The sequence below is a fragment of the Protopterus annectens genome, chromosome 1.part1 (genome assembly GCF_019279795.1).
Source record: "Protopterus annectens isolate FY-2018-M chromosome 1.part1, PAN1.0, whole genome shotgun sequence".
NCBI lineage: Eukaryota > Metazoa > Chordata > Ceratodontiformes > Protopteridae > Protopterus > Protopterus annectens.
In genome coordinates, this window is record NC_056726.1 from 317,325,189 (window position 1) to 317,353,181 (window position 27,993).

The following is a 27,993-nucleotide window of genomic DNA, read 5'->3' on the forward strand; positions in this document are numbered from 1 at the left end:
AGTGAAGTACTTGTACAGACATGAACAAGCTGCTGAAGGAGTCATGGGAAAAATTGATGGACACGTGTGTGTGGGGTGGGGTTCAAATTAATTACTTTGTCCATTTGTTGCTATTTTTATTTTATTACATTCTGATATCTGAGGTATATACAGTAAATAAAGCTGGCTTTAATATGATGCAGAATTTGTCTGTGATAAAAGTGACTAACGTAGTTGCCAGTCATATAAAATAAGCATTTATTATTCTGGCTTTGCAGAAGTAGTGTGCATATTTTTTTCAATTTCTGTAACAGTCAAGCATCAGCATTGCCCTCAATAAGTGGTTGTCTATAGTGGTCAGGGTGGGATGTGTGTGATAGTAACGGATCACTGGCTGAGTGCTGCACTCAGAAGTATTGCCATATAACAGCACTTGGTTCTCCTGTTGAGATTTTGGCTGTTCATTCCTTCTATTGGCAGTCCTGTTTTTGCGGATTTTATCCAAGTGCTTTGATTTTCTCTCCTAGACACTCAGCAGTATAATATATGCCTCTGGCCATTTGTTGTTTTACTTTTCATCCCAATCTAACACTAAAGTGGTACACAGAAGATAACTGTCTTTTTGGGGAGGTAGGAATGCAGGCACTTTTCCCAGAAAGACTGAATATATTTCCTTACTTGTGACTTTTTGTTCAAGACATCATTATTCTCAAAAGTTAGTTAAAAAATCTAAGATTCACCTCGGTTCATCTACAACTTTAAGATGTCAGGGGTCCTAGCAGACTCCTATTTTAATTCAGTTAATTTCTCCATACTTAAATTACAGTGGAGTCTTGGGCAGCTGCAGAGTGTTAAACACATGGGGGGGGGGGGTAAAAAGACAAAGTATGAAATAGCAAGAAAGAAGTAATCTGTCTGGATAGTGTGGGCCAGGATGAGGGTAAAACAAAGGAGAGCACTGGAGAGTGCAGGGGAGACTATTGGGTAATCGGGAACCCATGCAGTGCTGACTATGGCTAAACACCTAAGGTGTATATAGTCAGCAAAGTGGTTATAACGAGTGGGTTTTTATTGAAGCAGTTTGTGGATAAAAGTGAATAACCGCATCTGTTGATCATAGGTTAACAGTTATTGATCTGCTGTAATACAGCCCAACCCTACTGTATTTGGCTCCACCTATTCAGTTGCTTCCTGCACCCCCACCCCCAGTTTGAAGTCATTAGCCACCACTAATGTAAAGGACATCAAGATTCAGAGAATAATCTGTCATTCATATTATTGTTAATTGTGCATTCATAGACTACATACCAAAGTCTTGGTAATATGTCCTTATGATATTCCTGAATAACAAATTACTTATGAGGTTATGACTTAAAAGTAGACACATGACCCCTGCAAACAGCTTTCGCCTTAGCAAATGTAGCATTGCATACAAAAAACAACTATCCCGTTTACCTTTTATGGTGTATAGTATTACTATGTACATGATTATTTGCAGACATTATACTATCTTCTCTGCAGTTCCTTATTTTAGGCGTAATTTATGTAGAAGCACCTCTTTACCTATAATTGTCTAATGTGAGCAGTGCACTAAAACAGAAGAGAACATCTTTACAATGTTTTCAAAGGCCTTAGTGACCTACTCATGTTTAAAAGGAGTGGTCCAGTCCATGCTTTCCAAATCATTTCTAAAAGCCATAGTTGAAATATGCATCATGCCCCCCTGGCCCTTATTGTCCTACAGAGCACTGTGATATGAGCTTTTTCAATGTTAAACAAAGAGGTAAATGGTTGTTTAGCACATCTCATATAAATTTGTTCCTGTTGACATTGCTCCTCGAGAAACCACTAATGACCAGCAGTTAGCCATGTCCTCTGCACTTGATGGGTGTCTTTTTGGGCAAGGGAAGACACTCTTGCCTGCCTTGGGTAGGGAGCAGGTGATGCTTTATTACAAAGCCAACTTTCAGTGCCTGATCCCAGGGAAAGAGCCTCATCCTTGGGTTTCCTAGGAAGAGAAAACAGAAAATTTAGCATGTTTCTTCTCCTGTTCCTTGTAGTATGGATCAGAAAGACTGGATGGATTTTGCAAAGGGCTTATTTCAAGCCTTTAACTCATTTAATTTTATACTCCACTAAATGTTAAAAGAAAAAGGTTTTCTTTTCCTTCAGATTCTGACCATGATTTAGACTGGGGTGGTTTCTGCCCAGTACCCAAACCACAAAATGAGAATTTAGATAAGAGGAAAGTGTTTCTTCAGATTTTTCTCCTTAGAATTATTTTTTTCTCTGTCACCATTGATAGAATAAAAAAAATGTTTCACTGGGAACAGATTGAAATTACAGCATCATAACAAAATTGTTATGACTTACTACAGCTGGAATTTTCTCAACCTTGCAACTGTTCTTCCAGTTTTATAAGCTTTTCAAAGATGTATTTGTGATAACTTTCTGTATGCTTGATAATTGACTTCCTGCCTCTAAAAAGTCAGGTAGATTACATAAGGTTCACTAGGCTCACAAATAATTGTTTCTAATCCCAGATCAGATCCTGCAATTATTTATTTGTTAAAACCATCTGCAACCAAACATATTATGAATTCTAACCAGATTCCCTCCAACGAGGATGGGAACACTTTTGATAGATTTGGGAAAAATATGGTCATGTACTTTAGCTTTCAGAATTTTGAATTGTCAGGCTCATATATCTAAATTTATACTTGCTTCTCTGAATGATATATAAAGAAAACAGGATAAAGGTGAGTAACATACATGTGCATGACATTGAGATTTAGAGAATAATCTGTCTTTCATATTATTATTAACTGTGTATTCATAGACTACATACTAAATACTTAGTAACATGTCCCTATGATAATCCTACATAAATTATTTATGAGGCTATGACTGCTAAGCTTGTCTCTTCAGAGGTTTAGGCTTCTTTCAGTTTATTAGTTGCTTTTGTTTTTCAGATAACTAATCTCTCTTTAAGGTGTTCTTATGACTCTGCTGATGTTGCAACAAGAGCTGCTGCTATTGGACTGGTAATGAGACGGTTTGGATTGTTATTTTCCAGACAATATTAAAGCTGAGGATCTGAGTGTTTCTGTAGAGTTGTTATGTTTGGGCCTTCCTCTGTGAAGGTCTTCAAAATGTAATGAAAGAGTGAAATTAATTCAGGGAGTCTTTCAGAGTTTTGAACCCTCCTTGCCAAAGTTTAACAAGAACTTTATTTTGAACTCAGGATTCTTATAAGAAACAGAATAAACAGTCTAAACAGTCTTACTAAGGTTATAGCAAGCAGAATTTCAAGATGCAACGGTAGGAGTACACAAAAACAAAAGGTAGAGCCAAGCAAAACCAAGGACAGTTAAATAAGGTAGACTGACTATTTGCCTCCACCATCAAATTTCCCTTGCAGTCCTAGCAACCTTGCAAATCTTTCCATGAATCAATGTTTCCATTTACCTCAATGGCAGCTGATAGCTATAGACATGTGGGTCCTAAGAACAATTCAAAATGGATACAATTGGCAGTGGGAATTCCCTCCTCCTCTCAGAGTATTTCCCCTCATCCTTCAAACCAGACTTCCTTGTTTCCTCCATTTGTGAAAGTCAAGCTTTCTCTAGGGGTTACAGAACCAGTCTCCTCAGAACAGACAGGGAAAGGATTTTATCCAGGGATTTTTCAGGTGCCAAAAAGAGAAGTACGTACTTGAAAACCAGTTCTAGCTCCATCTCCTTTCTGAATCTTCACACCAGAGTTTGAAAATTCAAAATGCTTTCCCTTTAGTCTCTGTTTACTCATTCATTCTCATTCCTCAAACATGCAGATTATCGCATTCCAATTTGCATGTTTTCAGACTGGATTACATTTTCAGTTATCTGTTTTGCCCATGTGGCTATCTACAGCTCCAAAGGTGCTTTTATAAAAAGTCTAGCCCCAGTTATTGCCCACTACAGGTTGCACGGCATTCAATTTTCCATATTTAGATAATCGTTTTATTTTTTGAGAGTTTTTCAAAATGTCAGGAATCTCTGACCTGGGTAAAGGATCTCCTTTTCAATTTAGAATTCCAGTTGAACATACAGAAATCCCCTCTCATTTCTTCTTATAGGATAGTTTGTCTGGAGTGCCTTCTGTTTACTTCCATATGAGAGCTTTTCTCCCTCAGCACAAAATAGATATTAACAAGGAACATTTTCTGGCATTTTCCAACCAACCTCTCGCTTCAGCCAGAGAATATCTCAGAATTCTAAGGTTCAGGGCCTCTACAAATGTCATGATTACTCTGGCCAGACTTCACATGAGAACAATTTATTTCTCAAGCCTGTATGGGCCCATCACCAACGCTCTCTTTCTTTTCAGATCCTAGTGTTAGGATTTGTCAAAAGAAATTTGCTTTGGTGGGTGAGCCAGTTATCTCTCAACCTTTCATTCTGTCTTCCAGCCCCCATTCAGCCAGTAACAGGTACTTTAATAAAAACATGACTTAGGGTGGCCATTTGCTACTTTGGTAAACAATGACTCAAGTACTCCTCAGCACAGATAAATCAGGGAGACATACGTAAGGGGCAACCTTATTGTCATTCAACCATACACAAGTCTACAGCTTAATGAAATTTCATTCCTCCAAGCTCATGCACAAAACAGAACACAGCAACACAGAAACAAGAGCAACAAAAATACACATATACAACATCAGTGAAAACTAGCCAACTGAAGGCCCAGATGGCCCAGAAGCTTCAGACTTAGCACAATTCCATGGACTAGAGCAATCACTCCTCTACACCACTATCTCCCACTCCATTACCAGCAACATACAAGTCCCAGTCCTATCTTCTGACCATACTTTTGATACCACAGACCTCACAACTACTGCTACGTGCAGGCCCAAATGGCTACACCATCACCAGCAACATCCAAGCCCTAGTCCTTCCTTCCTTCTGACACTATCGACAATAACAACTGCTGCTACATGCAAATGTTAATGGCCACAACCAATTAGATGAACTACCTCAGTCTTCACCATCCAGACCGTCACCACCACCAGTTCCATTCACTGACACCATCCACCACATTTTAGTGTTAGTTAGTTAGTTAGTTAGTTAGTTAGTTAGTTAGTTAGTTAGTCAGTCAGTCAGTCAGTCAGTCAGTCAGTCAGTCAGTTAGTTGTAGTCTGTGGTTTTGACACCAGCTCTTTGTTTGAGAATGGCCTTTGGAGGATCTTGGTATGCTCTGGCAAATTTTTACTGGCACCAGATTTATAGTCATCAGCAAATTTCTTAACATTTGATTTGACATCTATAAGTAAATACCAAATAGGAGAGGTCCAAGGATTGAACCCTGGGTTGCATCGATAGTGACAGGTTGTTTGGAGGAGTTAGAGCTGCCCAACCCAATTTCCTGGGCTCCATTTGTGTACTAATTTAAAACAATGCATTACATAAGGTTTACATTTAACTTGGAGAGTTTATCTACAATTCTTGAATGTGGGATGGTTTTGAATGCCTTTGCAAGGTCTAGATATGCAGTGCATACTAATTTTCCCTCATCCATTGCTTCACTAACTTTTTCAAAGAGGCCAACCAGGTTAAGATGCAGGATCTCCCCTTGGGGAACCTGTACTGACTTGGGTCAAGAGTTTGTAGGTTGCATAAATCCTTGTATATTAATTCCATAATGATTCTTCCCCTAGCCTTACAAAATTAGACTGATCAGGTTATGGGTCTATAATTACCCAAGTCAGTTGATGCCCCACCCTTGTGCAAGAAGATGACTGTTGCTGTCCTCCAAGAGAACTACACCTGAATGTATTTGATCCCATGCCTTTGTCACTCACATTCCCTGAGCCAGAACATTTATCATAATATTGTTTGATGACTGTCTAAGGCATAAATATAGCAAATTAAATATATATTCAGTATTAATGAACACTGGGCAAAAATCTGAATGCAGGACAGAGATGCACATAAATATATGCATATATCCACATGGATCAATTACATACACTTTATCATGCCATCAGAGGACATATACCGCCACTTTCAATATACAAGTGAGGTCAGGTACTGCTGTGTACAGTAGCAGCAGTACTGCCATTGCTCTGCATAATAAATGAAATACATTATAACACAAATACTGAGGACAAATCCACACTGAATAAAAATGTACACATGCAGAGCAGTCAGGTGGACACCTATATGCTCTATACCTTTCGGTCTACCCTAGTAGTATTACGTAGCCCTGCAACCCCCTAGCAAATGAAAATATCATCTACAAACTTAGTGACTGTCATTACATGACATCATCAGTGGAGCATTTAGTTTCATCTGCAAGCTTGCATCCTTATACAAGTACTTATCACACATATTCATGCAGTCCTACTGGCAACACCTGGATTTGAACTCTCACACATTGCAATATTCTACACTTTAATCAAGACTGCTACCTGCTCTGCTGCACACAGTGTGCTAAAAAACAAGCAGTGAACTATTTATGACTTAAGCAATCATCAAACAATATGATGCTTACAAATGTTGTATGCATGCATGCATGTGTAACGTCAAGTATGAATCCCTAGACATAAGTTATGCGACTTTCTTTGTCTGTATGTTAGTTGAATACTATTCGTGTATGATATGTGTTAGTAGTGTATGTGTGAAAGACAGCACAGTTAAGCAGATGTCTACTTCAAGCCATGCAAAGACATTCAACAAGTGGACATTTTATGGGCATCAGTATGTGGTCTATAATTTCTGATGTGTACATCCAAAGGAATGAACCCATTTATAATGCAAATGAGAGTGAAAGATGGAGTCCCACATATTTCTATGCATATTGCATATCAAATTACATTTGACTGCAACATTGTCATATCCACTCAGTAGTCCTCCATGATTTAAAGGTGTTTATACATCTCGTATTTATGTAGCAGCATCATAAGATCATAGGAAATTACGAGGCTAATAGCCAAAGGGCCCTTACAAGCCTAGCCAAATTTACCCTTTTTACCACGATCAGCACCTATTGCCCCTGTCTAGCAGGGACACAGGTGGAACCCCCAGGGTGAATTTATGGTTACCCATCCAATCGTCCAGATTGCATTTGAAGAGGGCCAATGAGGTACTCTGTTTGAAGTGAAGTGGGTGTCTATTCCAAAGGTGTGGTAACCTCTGGGAGACAAATCTGTCCCTTCAGCAGGTTCTTTCTATTGATGTCACATACCAGGTTTAGGTCCTTAGAGCAAGTAACCCATGTGCCATTTGACATCTGGATGTGCAGCATTTCCAATAAAGCAAGGTCAGAGATCACCTTATATGTAAGGCAGAGATCACATCTGAGTACTCTGTATGAAACAAAATAAAGTGACAATAATTTCAGCTGATCCACATAGGATAGCTGCTGAAGCCATTGAATTTTCCTTGTGAGGAACCTTAGTGGTCTCTCCAACTGCTGCAAGTGCTTTTAAAGGTGCATACCAAAAGGGGTGTTGTGCCCAGTTATTGGCCTAATGAGTGAAGAGTACAGGGAGGTAAAAATTTCTCCTTTTCTCAAAGCAATGCCCTTACTTATGAGATGAGCCTTATAGAATGCACTTCTTAACATTGTGGAAACATGGTGACCAAAGGCAAGGTTGTTGTCAACCTGAGTGCCCAGATCTCTCACTGCTAAGTGTTTACTTAGGGTATTGCCGTGGATGTGGTAATTTGCAGGAACATTGCTCTTACTGAAAGGGATGATAATATATTTTTTGGATTGAGTTAGAGGCCATGACTTTAGCACCAATCATTTGTTTGCATAAGGCCTTTTTGACATCAGATGTTGAAGGTGTTTGGCCACAACCTTCCAGTTCACAGACATGAGGCAAAACACTGAGCTGGAAATGTGGCACATAGGACATACTATCCTCAAGGGTGTGACTTATACCTCATGAGACACATGCTCAGCATGGTAATCACCATTAATATGTGCCAATATTATAATAAGACAAGTGCAGTGGTAAAGTTGTATGTGTCTGTCCACTGATATGAGATTATATGGTCAGTATGTCTGCAGGTGTCACTTTGCAATCAGCAATATACAGTATGTAAATCTGTACATATTGAAGTGCCACAGGATCATGGGAAGCACAGCAGTTTCTGAAAATGAATGTTAACTAGTAACACCCCAGCTGTGCTAGTACCTACAGCTATAGTATGCCACAATATAAATGTTACCTGCTATTATATTGAGGCACAGACACATTCCCACATCTCACAATCAAAATGATATACATACCCAGGACATGTACATGACTGTAGTAATAATGCCATAAACATATGGACATGATGCATCATCTACCTACCTACCTATCTGTCTGTCTATTCTTATGTTGCACATACTGTGTAAAAAGTATTTATTTGTCATATATATTTATTCACACACACACACACACACACACACACACACACACACACACACACACACACACACACACACACACACACACACACGTACATTAAATACATACAAGTTGTTAAAAGACAACTTGTCAAACAGGAAAAAAAGCTTGCACAGATGATCAAATGTAGTGTTTTTTTTTCACTGGTTGAGATCTCAGCACAGTGGGGATTGCTGAATTTGTCCTTTTCCCACTGTAGTTCAATCTCGTAGTTGATATATAATATTAGCAGGGGGCACAAAATGACTTACCCCCTGCAAAAAACAATGCTTTCTTTTTTTGTTTTATTTTCAATAGGCCGCTGATTGACAAGTTGTGTTTGATCAGCTGCCTTTCCATAAAGTGAAACTGTTTGATATATCCATATGCACTCATGTATATATGCTCTAACCCTATGCTTGTCACCATTCCTACAGATGAATGCCCTTACTAGCAACACATGCAGATATTTAGTAGATGAAGCAGACCTTGCTGAATGACACAATGTTTGATAATAAGTACGTTTGCAGCCCTTCAAAATTATGCAAGCTATTAATTATTTGGCTATGGATAATGCAGGATAACACACAGCTTTACTAAATAGCATTGTTGGAACATAGGGTTAATCTACAGTCTCTCCAGCATAACTCCTATTACTTGAAACATGTCACAACTGTGAGAAGCACATAAGGCATATGTACATAATATAGAAGATTATGATCAGGTCACTGATTATAATGAGCATATTATCTGTTTGAGACATGCATGGCAACAAATTCACCTCAAGTCAAGAACGCATAACTTTTGTTACGATCAGAGATCCAATCATAATTCATTATAGTTAACTAATATTTTATTTACCCATGTAGTTCTAGTTAGTCTAAAATTAGATTTTAATAATAAAAATGTGACACGTTGTACCAGCTTTGAAATTTAGTAAAGCAGTGAAGTGGTTCACTTATTCCCTGTGAAAGGAAGCAGTTTTAACCAGATTACCTGATGTACTCTAGCAGACAGCAGTTAGAAACAGGAGATGAAACAAGGCCATTTCATTCCCTGCTGCTGTTTTCTGGCCAATGCTGTCTACTGTTAGTGCAGACATGATGTTAACAGCGCCTAGAGGTGCATAACAACTCTTTAAGGTCTGGTCTCATGCTATAGCAGTGCTAAACCAGGATATAATACAGCCATTTTTGAGCATAATCAGGGTGCTCCATGCACTACACAAGTGTTACATGGTATTGGTTCTGTCAAGCATAACACTCTATTTACATAGCGGCAAATGTACCCTTGCCATTTCAGTCTCATCAAAAGCACATCTATTTAGGGTTAGTGTTAATATTATACAACATCAAGGGCAAGAGCCCTATTTGTTGAACCAAGTAAGTTTAAGCATTGTAAGGCTCTGATTATGCACACTTTCTTGCACATTTTTTCTTGTCACTCTGATCAAAGTTAATATAGCAACTTGACCTACACAGTTAGTATCTTACAATGGGTCCATGTCATCATCTTAACTAATTTATACAAAATCAATATTGTATTTGTTTTTTTCTTTTCAAAAATGAATACATGTCCATTGTAGTCTACCTAGTATAAACAGTTCAGTAGCATTAAAACAGCATATTTAATTCTACCATATTAGTGTCAGCAAAAAAAAATAAATCTAATCAGGGTTTTGAACCCTCAGTATTAATTCTCACCAAAAGCTAGAGCCCTGCTTGTTGAGACAGAAAAAGTAATTTTTTAGGGATCTCATAACGTTGACTTTACTATTCATTTTAATCACCACAAGCTGACCACAGCTAGTTTAACTAAGAAGCACATATACTGAATTTATATATATATATATATATATATATATATATATATATATATATATATATATATATATATTATAGGATCATAGGATCATAGAAAGTTACTAGGCTATTGGCCCTGAGGCCCTTACAAGCCTAGCCAAGAATTTAGTCCATATTGCAACAAGTCAGCACCCTATGCACTGTCCAGCAGGGACACAGGTGGAATCCCAGGGGTGTATTTTCTGTTCTCCATCCAGTTATCCAGGTTGCACTTAAAAAGGGTTAATGAGGTACTCTGCTTTACGTGGAGACGGAGTCTATTTCACAAAAGGGGGAGTCTCTGGGACACAAATCTGTCCTGCCAACAAGTTCTAGTGATGTCACAGACCAGGTTGAGGTCTCGCGTGTGGGTTACTCCAGTGGAGCTTGACTTGCGGATATGCAGCAATCTCATCAGGGCAGGGTTTGAGATTGCTTTGTATGCCAAACAGAGGTCACCTCTGAGGAGTCTGGTAGGAGACTGAGTAGAGGGACAGGGCCTTTAGCCTATCTGTGTAGGGTAGATGTTTAAGGCCCTGGATTCTCTGAGTGAGGAATCTCTGTGGTCTCTCCAGCTACTGTATGTGCTTTGCAAGGTACATGCCGAAAGGGGCATTATATTCAATAATCCGTCTTATAAGGGAAGAATACAGGGATGTTATGACCACCTTATCCCTGGATGAGATACCCTTACTAATGAGGTGGGCCATGTAGAAAGCTTTCCGTATGGTGGAGGCAATATGGTGGTCAAAGGTCAGTTTGCTATATAGAGATATATAGATATATCATTAATTAATATATAAATATATCTGTATCATGTGTGTGTGTGTGTGTGTGTGTATACATATATATATATATATATATATATATATATATATATATATACACATACAGATATATATATATATATATATATATATATATATATATATATATATATATATATATATATATATATATATATATATACACACATACATATGTGCTTTCTTCTTATGTATCCTATAACAAATTGCTATAAGTATAGCCACATATCATCCTCCTGTTACTCCTTGAGTATATGTTACTAGGACTTTCTTTTCTAGCATTCCACAACTACTCAGTATCCTTTGGTGATGGCTATCTGGAGTCTCCACTCTAGGCCCCAAATCCCTAATCTGTAAGGGGCAAACATCTTGGCTATTGTGGGTTTCCGGCACTTCTTTTAACAGTATTTCTCAAATGATTCACATTTTCTGGGTTATCTTCATGAAGTATTACCATATTATACTAAGTATACATGCTGCAATGAGGTTCTTACCATAGAATACGGTATGTAACCAGCATTTGCAATGCAATATGCAGCATTTCTGACACATCACAGTAGCCACTATGCCACAGTGATCTCCTTTCAGTGCAGAACTATTGATTCTATACTGAATGGAATAAGATATCTAGGTTACAGGACCAGGAGAACCCCATTGCATTTTTTGCTTGGTACCAGGCCTATGCCTAATGTGAAATGGTTACAGTGTACTGGCAAAACCCACCTACACAGTTTGGTATTTACACCCTCTTTCATTTACAACCACTGCAGAAGTCCTAACACATACTATTGTAAAAAGGATAGTGTCCTGTTAATTGTGAGCCATTCTTATTCTGTGTCACATTATATTATCTCAGTCTTACTCAACTACCTATTTAGGTAACAGACAGAACATTCCTCACCACCTACATCCTGAGACAACACAGCAGGTAACCCTGCTTTGGATGCATCAGTGTACACAATAAAGGGTTTAGTAAAGCAATAGGAAACCAAGACAAGCTCAAAACATAAGATAATGTAGTTGTTTAAAGGCCTCTTCTGCTGCTACACTCCCTCATCTGGTTAGGAGTCTTACCTTTTGTAAGTTGGGTTAGAAATCACATTTTCTGTGAGGTCCATCATTCCTTTTACTAGATAAACAATGTTTAATACATTACTACTTCTTCATACATCTGAAATATACTATTCCACCTGCTTAAAGTCTCTGTGTGCTCATAGCCATCTGACAATTCTTAGACTTAAACTGCTTGGTTTTATATAGTGCTTCATTAGCAACAAGATCCTACTATCTCTCAAAACTCCTTTTCTTTTTCTATGCCATATCCTTAAGCTACTGCTCAGTCTGTAATGCCTCTATTCTTAAGTCTCTCACTATCTTTCTGCATCACCATCTCTTCTGCTATTACTTTCCTAACTGAAACCGTCATTTTATTTTTCATGTGCTATAACAACCAATGTCATACATTGTACTACCTACATACTACTTGTGTGCACTTTATCTACTCATAGGCTATGTATATATTGTTACAATGGCTAAAATCATCTATAATGATATAACTCTATATAATTATCCATGTGTGTAGTGCATCTTGTAACCTAGTTTACGTTCTATCAACTTATTTTCATATAGTATTCCTCATGTCACTTGTATTGGTTTTGGACTATAACGTATTTGTATTGTACTGTATGTGGAGTTTTTCTTCCCAGGCCTCTGCTGAAAATGGGTTCTGTAGACCCAGTCTGGCCACCCTGGTAAACAAATGTCAAATAAATTAATTAATTAATTAATTAATTAATTAATTAATTAAATTAGCTAGTGATATTTCAGTTGGCACAGCCAGCTTATCAGTACTCCTAGGATCATTCTGAAAAGCCTATATATGTAAATTACATGGGAGTGCCCTTTTGACTTTACCAGCTAATAAACTGCATTTTATAGGCTTGTACTAGGCTAGCTGCTCCTGTGGGCTATGTTAAGACTAGCCAGTGAGAGTCAAACCCTATGTCTCTTGATTATGATGTAAACATCTTAACCATTATGCCACTCCCCAACCCCAGATTGATATTTGATTTTACTTCTACTATTAGCTTCTGGTTCTAACAATAAGTCTAAAATGTGCTTTAAATTAGACATACCCTGGGACTCATGAACAATCCTGTAGGTTTCATATGAAACCTACACAATGTTTACATTTTAGAGCAATAAGCAGCATCAATAATCGCATATGCATGCTGCTCATCATGCTAAAAAGAATACATGGACGTTTCCATGGTCAGCTACATTGTTGGTGGCCAGGAAACCATGTTGAATAGCATGTGTATACACAGTAAGCAAGCAGGCTTGTCTATGGGCAAACCTGTTAAGTGTGCTCATGCGCTAAATAAGGCAAATAATGCATGCTGTACAGGCAGGGAAAGTGTACTGAGTGCACTGTATACATAAATCAAACATATGAATACAAAAATAAGTAAGAGAGGAGAGGAAACAGCATGGACAACTACAGTACATGGATTACTAGACAGGAAAAGTCTACTGAGGACAATCTGCATAGAAATTACAGAGATGTACAGAGAAAGATGTAAGAGGAGCACATAAATGTTCAAATATTCCAGTATGGTAATTGATGTGAAGGTGCTTATTTCACAATACATATGTCAGAATAAATAATGGTGGTCACAATGCTCAGAACAGAATAAATAATGGTGGTCACAATGCTCAGAACTTGTCAGAGATTTGGGATGCATGGCTAGGCTTAAAAAGGCCCTTGTGGTCATTAGCCTAGTAAACACCTATGAACGTATGAACATGAGCAAATGTAGGTAAATAAAATTTAACATGTTATTATTGGATGTGACAGTTACACCAATCCACATTGTAACAGATGGAAAATACATAACATATTAATGTCATTGACATGGTGAGTTGAGATGACAGTTCAAAGGACAGTACATACATAATGGGATATTGGCACAGCTTGCATTTCATCAATATAACATGATGGATAATAGGAATGGTTCAAAAGTCACAGTCTCATTTTGCAAGAATCTAGCCCATGCCATCACTGACCTGTGTCTTTACTGTGTACACCACAGCAATAGGCCTTACACATGTACAAGAAGGATCACTCTTGAAGGGAATTATGCACCTCAATACTCTGTTATGCATCCCATATGTAGGTGTAGAGTGTGACATACATAATTCCCTTGCACAAGGCACTTCTGCCTGACACAATTATTGTGCTAATAGATAAAAACAGATGTAAACACCTCACCATGATGTAATGTATTCACAAGAGCTGTGTATTGGTGGCATCTGCCTCAGGAGGTGGCAATGGGAATTGTGACAAGCAAATGAAATTAATGTGTGAATTCAGACAGGATCCCTGAGAATGAATGTCATATCAGCATATCAGACTGATGGCAATTAAATGAGTATGATCATGTGCACACATTTGTGATCAGTCCTATATCAATGTTCTGTGGTTAAGGATTGATTCTCTGTATGCCTGTAGACATACCACCCAAGAACTGAAGCACACTCATGTATACCACAGTACTCAATGCATGTGCCAAGGTAGCATTCTCACCATACCATTGTCAGAGCAAATGTGTACTTTCAGAAAAACTAAAGCTATACTCACTTGTGTTCATGTAACATATCAAGGGATAAGACCAATGTGATGTAATGGCTTTTGCGTGATGTCAGTACATTAACAAAATAGGAATCCCTATACTAGAAATGAATAGCAAACTGTACAAATCCTCCAAATAACAAGACAGTTATTAATAACATTCATCACAGTGAAACTGTTATCACAGCTTCACAGCTGTTGAACTCCACATATGTGAAGTCATTCAATCAGCTGCATTTTATCTGCCCATAAGTTTTATCTGCTAAAATTGATAGGGGAGGCCTCTGCCACTTTATAAGTAGAAAGTATAATTGTGGGGGATGTCTTTCCTGAAGAGCAATTAAGGATACAAATGCTTACAGTCACTCACTGCTGGTTTGGATCACTTGCTTAATAGTTGATAAAAATCAGCACTTGTGTGGGATTAATGTATGTGTCATGGTATAAGTTGCATTGCCAGTTGTCATATTTGTGGTCATGTGAAATCATATCATATCATGTGTTTGGACCAAGGATTATGTGTTCCATGAATTACTCAAAAAGATTCTTGTAGTATGTCAGACAACATTACTTGATGCTTCGTATACCCAAACACACCTGTAGCCCAATGCTGTTGTCACTGTGATGGTAGAACAACAATTATGTCCAATGTGGATATAATCCTGTATTGGAACACATGCCCTACTAAGGCAACAACATAAAATTACATCATCTTGTATCATCAGTCCTGAGGAGGTGTCTTGTTACAACTGTGATGGAACAACAATGTATTGAAATGACAACATCAGTCTTCAATGCAGCCTTTACCAATGAAATGTAGAATAAACTCTTGTAACAGGAAACAACATATATACATGAACATAGCACATGAGGGTGACAACACTGTTAACAACATGTATGCTGACTGTAAGCAGTGATGTTGGAATATGAAATATAAAGCTAACATCACAGGTTAATGAAGGTTTATTGAAACACAAGTGCAAATACAGTTTTGGTTGACAACTGTGACCCAACACATTTCAATCTATGATATCACCATTGTGTATTACCTTCATGTTTCTGCTAAAAAACTAGTTGTTCAGTGCACTGCATAGATATACATCTGATATACAGTTGCAGCCTGTTCTGTACACTAAGAGGAAGAAACATACACTCACAAATAACAGTCATTCCTGTATTTGAATTCTCTACCTATGTACTGGCACAATCTACAAAAAATATATTATACACATGTGCCACAGGAGAAGTCTGATTGAATGTGGGCCACACTGCATCTTGAAAAGGATGACATCAGCTGTGCCCTGCAAAGGAGGTGTATTTTCAAAAAAATGACTTCTGCAGTTATGTGCAGAAATAATTTGCATTCCCATACACACAATCAGGAGATCTTGTTGCTGTATTTAACCCCATACCTAGTAACTGGAACAATTTATAAATGAGCATATTATACACACACACCATAGGAGAGATCTGATGAACACATCTGTCAAATTAAACCTCTAGTCATGCAATGGACCCCCCATAATACAGACAAGTTGATTGCTGCCAGATTAGAACCCCCATCGTATCTAGCTGTGCAGCCTATATGACACAGTACTTTACACAAGCACCACCACAGAAGTCTGAATTTTGTAGTCTGAGAGTGCACTTTATAGAGGATGACATCAGTGTGGTGTTTCAGAGAAGATGATTTTGGCAGAAGAGTATGCCATTGCTGTCAACTCACCCTGTAGTGTAAAACTAACTTCAGGCTACTACTGTATTGTGGACAGCAGTAGTAAGGTAACATTTGTACAAGTCCATACATATATACACAAGTTGACTGTTGTGAGATTAGAACCCCCTACCTACCTAGCTATGTAATCAATAAAACACAGTACTTAATGCAAGTTCCATAACAGAAGTCTGACTTTTAGATTGTGAGAGTGCACTTTATAGATGATGACATCAATGTGGTGTTGCAGAGAAGATAATGTTGGCAGATGGGTCTGACATTGATGTGGACTTATCCTGCAGTGTAAAATTAAAACTAGGCTACTACTGCATTGTGGACAGAAGTAGATAAGGTCATATTTTGCACAACTCCATAAATGCACACACATGCAAGCTGACTGCTGTGAGATTAGAAACCCTTACCTATCTACTTATACAACCTAGAGTTCACAATCCTTAACACAAGCACCACCACAGAAGTCAGTCTTTTATATTGTGAGAGTACACTTTACAGAGGATAACATCAGTGTGGTGTTGCAGAGAAGATGATGTTGGTAGAAGGGTCTGATATTGATGTGAACTCACCCCGCAGTGTACAATTAACTCCAGACTGCTAATGTATTGTTCAGAGCAGTAGTTAAGGTCATAGTACACAACTCCATACACACACACACACACACACACACACATTCACAAACACACACACACCCACACCCATGCTGACTGTTGTGAGATTAGAATCCCCAACTTATTTAGTTATGCAATCTAGAGGGCATAGTCACCACTGCATAAATCTGACTTTACATTCTGACAGTGTAGTGTAGATAGGACTAGCGTCCCATTCTGTGTCAGAAAAGAATATTCTGATGTTGAAGGTTTTGTCTAAATCCATATTTGTTGATATGACAAAGTGAGGTCAATGTTATGATCAATAATACATATGTACTGCTGATTTACATCAGCTATGCTGTCATTAATGTATACTGCATTAATGAGAGTGATATGCACCTGTCTGTCTTTCGTGTTTGAGACACACACACACACTTGTGAAAGTGAAACACAGGATGGACAATAATACATTCATAGATCAAGTTATGATGATGGTATGTAAACCCTAATGAATAATATCGATATTATCAATGGTACGTGCTCATACATGGTCAATGTGGACTGTCAATACCAAGCAATACTTAATGTTCCAATGCAGGAGAGATAAAAATGCTGATTACTGTGCATCAAGACTGTATGTGGTTTTATATAATTTGTCAGTGCTGCAGTGCACTGCACTTCATATGAGCACATCAAGAAGTAATATAATCTACTAATAATATTTGTTTTTCTTCAGAATTGCTTCCTGCACAGATGTTGGCAAAGTGTTTTGCATAAGAAACAGAGAGGAAATGTTGTAATTATGATTACATTTACAACAGATCTGTTTTATCTTAACATGTTGCTTGCATATGCTCAGCATGTTGTACCTTTCCATGTTAGCTACAAAGCTCAATTCAAAAATGAAGTGCTGTGCTTACCTTCCCCATTTGCATGATGGTTCATTGTCAGTAAGTAGAGATCTCTGCTTAAGGAAAAAGTGAAAAACTTTAATTTGATATGCCTTCTACAGTGCAAACAGGCATAGCGAGGTGCACGGGCATCTGCCCACTGGACAGTACTTAATGGAGAAAATCAAGCTGTCAAGCTAGCTTTTTCTGTGGCATAAGGTGCAAACTCTCTGAGCTAAATGAAAAAAGCAAAGTTGAAACAGAGTTTGACTCCAGAATGCAGATCATTTTTTTAAAAAGAGTGTCAGAATGTGATTATCATATCAACTTTTTATCATGACTTTAAGAATACCTAGGAATACCCAGGAATGACTATTATAAATCTGTTGCCTGGCAAAATGTACCTGTAATAGCTACTGAAATAATGTTTTATACCTACTACATACAGGATAAGGGAAATCACAAGTTAACTAGGTGTACAATGAAGTGTAAGGCAAACACACTGCATTATGCAATAACACCTGAAATGCCATTTAGCATTACATACTACAGTTGCTCATCACCAGACATCGCGCAACTGCTGAGCACTACAACTGATGAAATAGAAGGGGCTTAGATAGATACATGGGCAAATAATTCACAGGAAAGGCAGTTATAAAAACAGGCAGTATGAGTTTCACCTAATGCTGGATATGAATCAGTCAACATGAAACATTAGGTTTACAGACTTGATCATTATCTGTAGACCCCACCAAGAAAATCCTACTTCATACATGTCAAAATCATACCTTTGAAGGGGCAGCGATACCCTATTTAGCCAATAGATGATGTAGGTTTTATTCTTCATTATTATTCAGTCATACCCTGCATCAGTAAGTGATGGCTGTGGGGATGAAGAAGCTGTAAGACAGCCAAAAACCGATGCTGACATGAGTAGAATAAGGGTGGTTTAATAATTTTCCTTATAGGCACAGATGTGTTTGCAAATACTATTTTTTGCAACAGTATTCAAAATCTGATTGTGAGAGATTATTACTGTGTAAAAATTAAGATATATGTCAGTAAGCATATCACAGAAGTACAACATCACAGAAAGAAATAATGTGACATAGATATGGACTTGAACCCTTGATGCTATGGCCAAAAAGCAATCTTCACACAAGTGATTTATGTCAACACTCCACATAGGAAGTTGCACTTTGTTGATTCAGTAGTCATAAAACTGTTAGATAAACTGTTTCAAACTATTGCCATTATTCTGGCTTTATTCTGTATTCTGATAGCAGAGAATATTTAAGCACCTTTGCTCAAGGATAACTGGACTACTGTGGCTGATGGCAACAACTTAACCGGTTTTGCCATAGAACATGAACAGATATTCACTATCACTCGGAATTGGTATGCAATCCCAAACTCTGCACAAAAGCTGAGGGCAAGCAGTGAAGGGTTTTTTATAGGTCATTCTGGTGATGTGTGTAGTGTGTGATTCTATTTTTGACCAGATTAAAAGTGTGAAAAAGGGGTTGATAGGAAAATAGTGAAATGGGGGGTCAAGCAGAGGGGAGGACACATGGGAAAGAACAGAAGAATTTGCAGGAAGGTACTGGGAGACAACCATTGTTATCCACTTCTTCACAATATAAATGTGGAAGTGTAGCCAGAATTTGTTCATTTTGGACTGTCACCACACCAAGCATAGGTGAAACAACAAAATAATGTTGTACAGCCAATTGTACCAAATCAAGTGTGATAAGAAGACACATCTGTGAAGTGGAGAGCTATGTATGGGTCATTATTTTTTTCGCTGGACAGGTGCCCATATCTTACTTTTTTTTTACTTTCAAAGAGACAGAAATGTTGGGGAAGGGGCTTAGGAATGTGAGGGTTGGGTAGGAAGGTCAGGTGATGAAGCAGGCATAGATATACAGGACAAACAAGACAGACAAGGATGGTGATGGACAGAAAAGGTCGGAGGTCATCATGACTGAGGATAAGTAGGGTGTATCATGCGCACACCTATGTAAAACTTGAGAACAGTGAGAATCTAGTCCTCAGCCTCAGAACTGTTGTCACTATCTCCTGTCTCAGTTTCCTGGGTCAGTGGTCAACATGGCATCATCTTGGCAATGTGATGAATCACCTTTTCAACACAGCCAATTCAGGCACTGAGACCCCTTTCCATAATATCCTCCACCAGCTTTGTCAGCTCTTGGCAGGTGATGAAATAACCACCTCTACTAATTCTATTCCTGGAGAATAGTAGTGCAGTAGCTGTTGGGACAGAGCTACCTAATGCAGATAGGGCAGGTGGGACAGGGGTTGCGGAGGCAGCCCTGACAGCTTGGAACCCTAAAGTGCTGGGTGTTGGTTCTGTAACCTGTTGAGGCATAGCAGGCCAATCCGCAGTGGTCAGTCTACCTGTCTGTGCTGAATGTAAGGTTTTTAAGCAGAAACATATGACAACAAAACATTTTAAGCCATATAAATTACCCCCCCCCAAAAAAAGGAAAGAAAAATCAAGAAAGAAAGGGTGGGGTGGGGCAAAAAAGAGCACGAATTAAATCCATGCCATATCACATGACTTTATAATTTCAGAAAATAAACAGTTAAGTCTACCCACCTTTGCAATATCCAGGTGTGATGGGAAGGTCTTATTCTTTTGTACCATTAATCAGTTGCACTGCTATGATAGCATAAATACAACTATTTATTACAGTATTGATATAATGCATACAACTACAACAGTTATTAGGCTTAAAGTAAGACCTGTTGCATGTACACTGTGCCTTTCTTTTTGTTGTTGTTGTTGTTGTGTCTTTCGGCTTTTCCCAGTTAGGGGTCGCCACAGTGGAACTCCGGTCCGCTAATGATTGGCAGTAGATTTTTATGTGCCGCGTTGCCAGCCCTGACGCACAAACTTAAACGAAGGTGCGCCCATTCATGCATGTCTCCACACAGAAGACGCTCTAACTGAGAATCGAACAGGACAATGTCTTGCTGTGAGGCGACAATGCCACCCACTGTGCCTTTCTAATATGAGTTAACTTCCCTTGGTGTGCCTCACAGTTCACTGCAATGTCTTCAACAGCTGTACAAAGCAGAAGACAAGAAGAGCCATGAAAGCATATTGAATAACAGAGAAGATGATTTTCACTTAAGTATTCTGCCCATCATTGATATGCAAGCACATTTTTAATTCATTATCACAATTATGCTGCTTAAACAATTACAAATGCATTAAACTGTTTCATAATTAAATCATTAATGAGATATGCTATGAAGAAAAATGTATTTATCAAAGCCTTAATGAGACATTTCTTGCAATAAGCATAATTATGATAGTTATTAGTATGTAATGTTACCCTCCTAACCAAAGTGTTAGAAATTGCATTCTGATACCCTTTTTAAAAATAAGTGTTATCTGGATTTGAGCCCTGGATCACTGGTGTTATATTTTTAAAGTCAGGGCACTTAGCACCTTGTGTCACAGAGACAGTTACATAGCAGATGGATGTTCTCCTCTCTCTACTGTCCAGAGTGCTGACATCTGCACATTGCCGCTAAGCTTGTTTGTGCTACAGGATTCTGCCCAAATAACATTTTTCACTTTTTTCTTAAGCAGGTAAGTTTGATTGTATGCTGCTCAACACCAAGCAAGTACACAAGGCAAGAAACAGAAAAAAGGCATATAAAGTTATGATGAAAGTAATTTTTACATCTGGAGGAATAATTTTCGCAGTTCCTTCACACTGTATGTATTTGAACCCCAGAAAAACTGTATTAACTCATTACAGCCGAGTGACACCTCCAGGCGTTTCTGCAGTTTCCTCCTACTGCACCTCTAGGCATCAAATATTACTTGTTCATATTTGAATTAATAATTCCAAAACCATGCTACATACAAGGTATCAGAATATTTCATTTTGAAGCATATACCTCTGTCAATGAGTATTTGTTAGAAATGTAAGATGATAATTTCATTTTTTAAAGGCTCAAGCCACACCCACTGGGAGTTAAAGGTACACAATTAAAAGAGCTGTCCTGGAGGGAATGAGTTAAGGGACAAAAGTCACTGCATTTACAGCTTCTGCCATAGAAAGAGGTATACAGTGTGCTCTTAGTACAAGGATGTCAATGTTGTTAATAGGAAAGGTAAAGGCTGCCATATTTTAGCGGTAAGAGAACAGAACCATCAATGACTACAAATGTTTCTGAGAGCAATATAATATAAGTATAGAATAGTTATTCCTTATTCAGCGAACATTTCTTCAATTAGAGAAGTTATAGCCAAGAACTGGAACATTTTAATGTTAGATGATAAGTTGGTTAGCATTTTAGGCAATACCCCTAGCAATTCATATAAGAAAAATAAGAATTTGAAGTGTTTACTATGCTATGACAAGGAAGTTAGACAAAGTATAGTCTCTCAGAGGAAAGGAACTTTTGGGTGTAGAACTTGCAATTGCTGTTCATATAGGAAAATTGTAATACTTTTATTCATCTGACAACAGAAAGGGTTTATGAATTTACTCAATACGCAGACTGCAAAACTCGATATTTATTTTACCTGGCTTATTGCTCTAAATGTCCTTCATTTTATGTAGGCAAAACTAACCGTTCATTACATGAAAGTGTTATAGAACATCTATATGCAATAAATCGCAAAGATGAAACAAATGCATTAGCTAGACATGTACATAATTTTGATCTTACACATAAGTTTTCTTTCACGGTTTTAGAGATTACTCATAGGAGTTATAGGGTAGGGAACTATAAGAATTATACTGAAAAATCGGAAATGAGATGGATTATAAGGTTACAGGCAGATAAAGCATATGGGTTAAATGATAAAGTATCATTAAAACCCTTTTTAATTGATAGACCTTTGAAACATTAAAATACATACATATATATTTTTGATGAGTTTTTATAGGTCTTCCCTAGTATAGTGACATGTGATATATATATTTTTATATGTGTTAGATGATAGAATGTATAACATTTCTTTATGAATGTAATGTTTTTTATATATGGATTTTAATTAAGGAAGCATTTTTATGTGGAATATTGTATTATATATCATTTTTGTGTTATTATCAGTTTTAATAGAGCACATCATTTTATGTATATGTGATGAGAACTTGCTGGGATTCTTATAAGTGTTCTTAATTGTTTGATTGTTTTTAGTTTTTGATAGGTTTGTACTTAATTGGCTCAAGTAATATGAATTTAAGGATGCTTGTAAGATGCAGTTATAAGTCTGATGAAGCGTCCTAGCCGGATGTGAAAGCGCTTACTTCAATAAATTTATTCCTTGGCCTTGTTGATTTATTTAACATTTGCTTAATGGGAAAGTCCGACTTGGAACAAAGTCAATTTTCAATGGAGTCCCAAGGAGAAACGCATGTCCTGTAACATGGGAGGAAACCGGAGAACCAAGAGGAAACCCACATGAATGCAGGGAGGACATGCAGACTCCGGACAGAAGGCTTTTCAGCCAAGAATCAAATTAAAGAACCTCTTGCTGTGAGGTGACAATGCTACCATTGCACCACACCTGCCTTTTGTTATACATTCATTTATTTCTGCGTGGGACTTGGTATGTACCTCTTCGTGGAGTTTTTGGTTTGATTGATTTTGAAGAGGCATGGCTGAAGGGATTAATCTTGAATTAGAGTATAATCCAAATCAGATCAGATGTAACAGCAAAATGGATAATTTTAAATGGTTATTGCGTGCTGAAGGTAATCCATTTCTATCCTATATTACACATGACATGGGAAAGACTTTAACCAGTGATTCAAATTTTGAAAAGACACTTAAATTGATGAGGGAAATGGAAAATACTACCTTGAAGTTGAAAAATGTACAATGGCAATGCAAGTATTTAGAGGATTGCCTTAGTTTTAAAATTATTCCAAGAGGAGTCCGTGTCCTCAAAATGACAATGTATGGAACTACTTTTCTGGACTTGTTAATGAAATGGCAACAGTTGAATATTGATACCAGTTTCGGGTACATGAAGTTACTCATAGAACACTCTATGTCACTTGAAAATAAGTATGTAGCCGATTTGATGAACATTCAGCAACAGGCATCAACTTGTATGTCTACTGACAGTTTCAATGCTTATTTTAATGAACTAACCATCAACATTACCGCTACTGAGTATAAATTGCATTTACAGAAGAAAAAGAAGTTAGAAAGAGATTATACTGACTTCGCTAAGGGGCTTGTGTTTTCTTAGCCAAAGCAACCAATCAGTAGTGACCATGCAGACATACCCTCAGAAGATAACCATACACTATGTACTTCCTCAAAAAGTTATACTGAGGAAGTTTTAACTATTAGACCGGAATCTGAAACTGCATCTACATCCAACAGTGCTGCTCCTAATGTTAGAAAAAAGACTGTGGATACTAAAATAGCCAAACAGGTTTTTTCGACATTCCCTCTACCCATAAGGGAACAAATGCAGAACCAGAGGTCTTTAAGCAGGGGCAGGAAAAGGAGGAAATCATCGAGCGATATGAAGGAGTAGAGATTCGCAATGAAAAGTACATGGAATCCAATGCCACGCAGCTAGTATGTAATATTTCAAACTATGTGCTTAATGAGACTGAAATCACTTTGTTAAGTAAGGGATTATCTTTTATCCACAAACACTATCGAAAAAAGCAACAGTTCACAAACGCATGCCAAGCACTTTTACCAGTTTTCTTTTATTTACGATCTGGTACCTCGGCCTTTCGCCTTCAAAGGATCATAAAAAGTGTGTGCTAACAAGAGTATATATACACACATAAAGTGATACTAATTAACACAGGCTTCTAATATTAGTTAATTAATTAGTCAAATGCTGAGATGATCACATTATTTAAAGTGCCTTAAACAATATATTCAAAGTGCAAACAGTACATAATATAATACCATTAAATAAATAAGTGACTAAATGGATATATATACACAAACTCCATCTATAATATTGATAATAATATTATTATATAATAATAATAATAATAATTCAATAAATCAAATTCTTAACTCCAAATTCAATCCATAAGGCTTCAGTGTATTATACTTCAAAATCATTTTAGTTTCTAATTCAAGTAATTTTTGAATATAAATTCCCCCACTTTCAAAACAGAATGGCTTGCCCAAAATACAAAATCTCAAACTATTCGGGCAACCACCATGTTCATCAAGAAAATGTTTGGCCACAGGGCTAACTTCATTATGATTTTTAATATCTCTCAAATGTTCCAGGATGCGAATTCTAACCATCCTTTTAGTTTGTCCTATGTACCATATATCTACACAAGAGCAGCCTAAGATGTATACTACTCCTACCAATCTACAATTAAAATAGAATCTAGGAGAAAATGGAACACCATTAATCCTAGTAATATTAATGGCCTTCACACAAAGGCTGCAGTGGCTACACGGGTATGTACCTACTGGAAGACTCACTCTCTCATCTCCTTTTGAAAAGTTATAATTTAATAACTCCTTCAAATTTTTCCCCCTCTTATAAGAAAAAGTTATGTGTTTGGGAAACAAATTACCTATATTTTCATCCTCATTAATTAAATACCAATATTTCCTCACCAACTTCATTAATTCATCAGATAAAGGGGAGAATTTGGTAACAAAAAATAATTTTTTCTCATTATTATTTTCTATATTCTCAAATACTGTAGAATTATGTCTATCCAAACCACTTTCATAATTTCGGTATTCATTGTAATTAACAGTACCAAGTACTTTATTTTTGCACATTAATAAATGATCTTTATTATAGCCCTTCTTCATTAACCTTAACTCAACATTGTTCAGTTCTCTATACCTCTCATTTTCATCACTAGTGTGGTCAAAAATCCTTTTGAATTCACCCAAAGGTAATGAGCGCACTAAATGTCCAGGATGCATGCTCTTCACATGTAAAAACATGTTGACTGAGGTATCTTTCCTAAACGGCCTATAACCAATGTAATCCTCTTTATGATACAGTGTTATGTCTAAGAAATTAATCTTATCCCTATTATATTCAAAAGAGAAGGTTAAACCATGATCATTATTATTCAGATTATCAAAGAAATCAAAAAATTCAAGGATATCACCACTACATATTAAAAAAAGATCATCAATGAATTGCTTATAAACTATTACATTCTTTTTATAAAAAGAAGTGGGATAAATATATTGTTTTTCAAAAAATCCCATGTACATAATGGCATATGAGGGTGCAAATGCAGCCCCCATAGCCGTTCCTTTCAATTGCAAGAAAAAGTCATTGTTGAAACAAAAATAGTTATGGGTAAGACAAAATTCTAACAATTTGATCAAAAACATAGTTCTAGGTCCATCTCCCAGCATTTCCATTACTGCTTCCAGCCCCCATCTTTTATTAATGTTAGTATATAATGACTTCACATCTATGGTTACCCAATAGTAGTCATTACACCATTTAATTTGAGAAAGTTAATTTATTAAATCCTGAGTATTCGAAATATGTGCTGTCACTTTTGGTAAATGTGTTTTTAGGTGAAAATCCAAAAATATGTTAACATTACTCAAAAAGGAGCCTATTCCTGACACTGTTGGCCTACCTGGAGGTTTTTCTAAACATTTGTGCACTTCTGGTAAGGCATAAAAAATAGGTGTCAGTGGTTTCTTAATGAACAATTTACCAACATCACTATGGCTAAAACAGCCAAGACGTTCCCCTCTTTCCAATAGGTTTAATAACTCAATGTTGAATTCTGTTATAGGATCCTTACCTAAACATTTGTATTCAGCCTCATTATTAAGCAAATCATTTACCATCTCACAATAATTAGATTTATGTAAAATAACCCAATTACCACCTTTATCTGCACACTTGAAAATGAATTCCCTTTTAATTTTTATCATATTTTTTAAGGCCATCCATTCACTTTTATTTAAGTTATATTGTTTTAAACTTTTATGAAAATTCTTCATTAATAGTGTCATTTCTTTAAATATAACCTTAAAAAGGTGGCAATAGCGGGTACTTTAATATTAGGTGTAAACTTGCTATCAGAAGTTAAATACGGAAGTGACAGTCTCCCATATCCCGTATAATAGCCTTCACCATTTTCAGTATTTTCTACATTAATCACATTTTCATCTTCAGGATAAAAATCAGCATTCTCATAATCATAAATGGATAAATTCAGTAATTCATCATCATCATCACTTTCAAGATTATTACCACTAGATGAATTACTCACAGTATTAGCAGTATAGTTTTGAAAAAATACTTTCAAATACAATTTTCTAGTAAACTTTTTCAACTCCACATACAAATCACCAAGTGAGGGAAAATAAGTAGGCACAAATTTGCTGCCTCTAAGCAGCACAGATCTCATAACATCACTGATAGCCAAATTAGAAAAAATTAATTAAACATAAAGTCCATTCATCCTGTACACTCACATATTCACTCCTTGAAACAATTTCTGCCCTTTCTGCCATTCCTTCCTCGACCCGATTTATTGGTCTGAAAGGAATTGTCAGTTTTAGATAAATCAGAGGAACCATTTGCGCCCTCACTTTCAGCATTCCCATTATTAGTGAAGTCAGCAAATGTCACATTTTTAGTGCTAAAGTTATTTCTTTCTCGTTCCCCCGAGGACGCTGAAGTGCTGCATTGTTTCTGTGAACTTCTCCTGACCCTTGATCTACTGCGCGTCACCTCACGTTGCCAAGAGAATAAGACGCCAGTTTCGTAGTCTTTCATATCTCGCAACAGTTTATTTCTTTTCCGTTGTAGGATATCAGTCTCTAATTTAGAAATTTTATCAGTAATCTTAGAGAATTGCATCTTGAAACAGGACTCCCCCACCACCTCGTCCTGTAGATGCAAAATTTCATTTTTAAGTTTTTCATGCACTCTCTGGTTCCATTTTATTAAAATACGGAGCCACTTATTAGTACACTCTAGCGACGCCAGTTTTCATTCATTCAGCAAATCATGTTCCTCCTCGGAAAATTCAGTAGCAGGCAATTTATCAATGCGCAAACCTCTAGGTGTTAAATTTAGATTGATATATTTTTCCAAAAGGCATGTGTCAAGGAA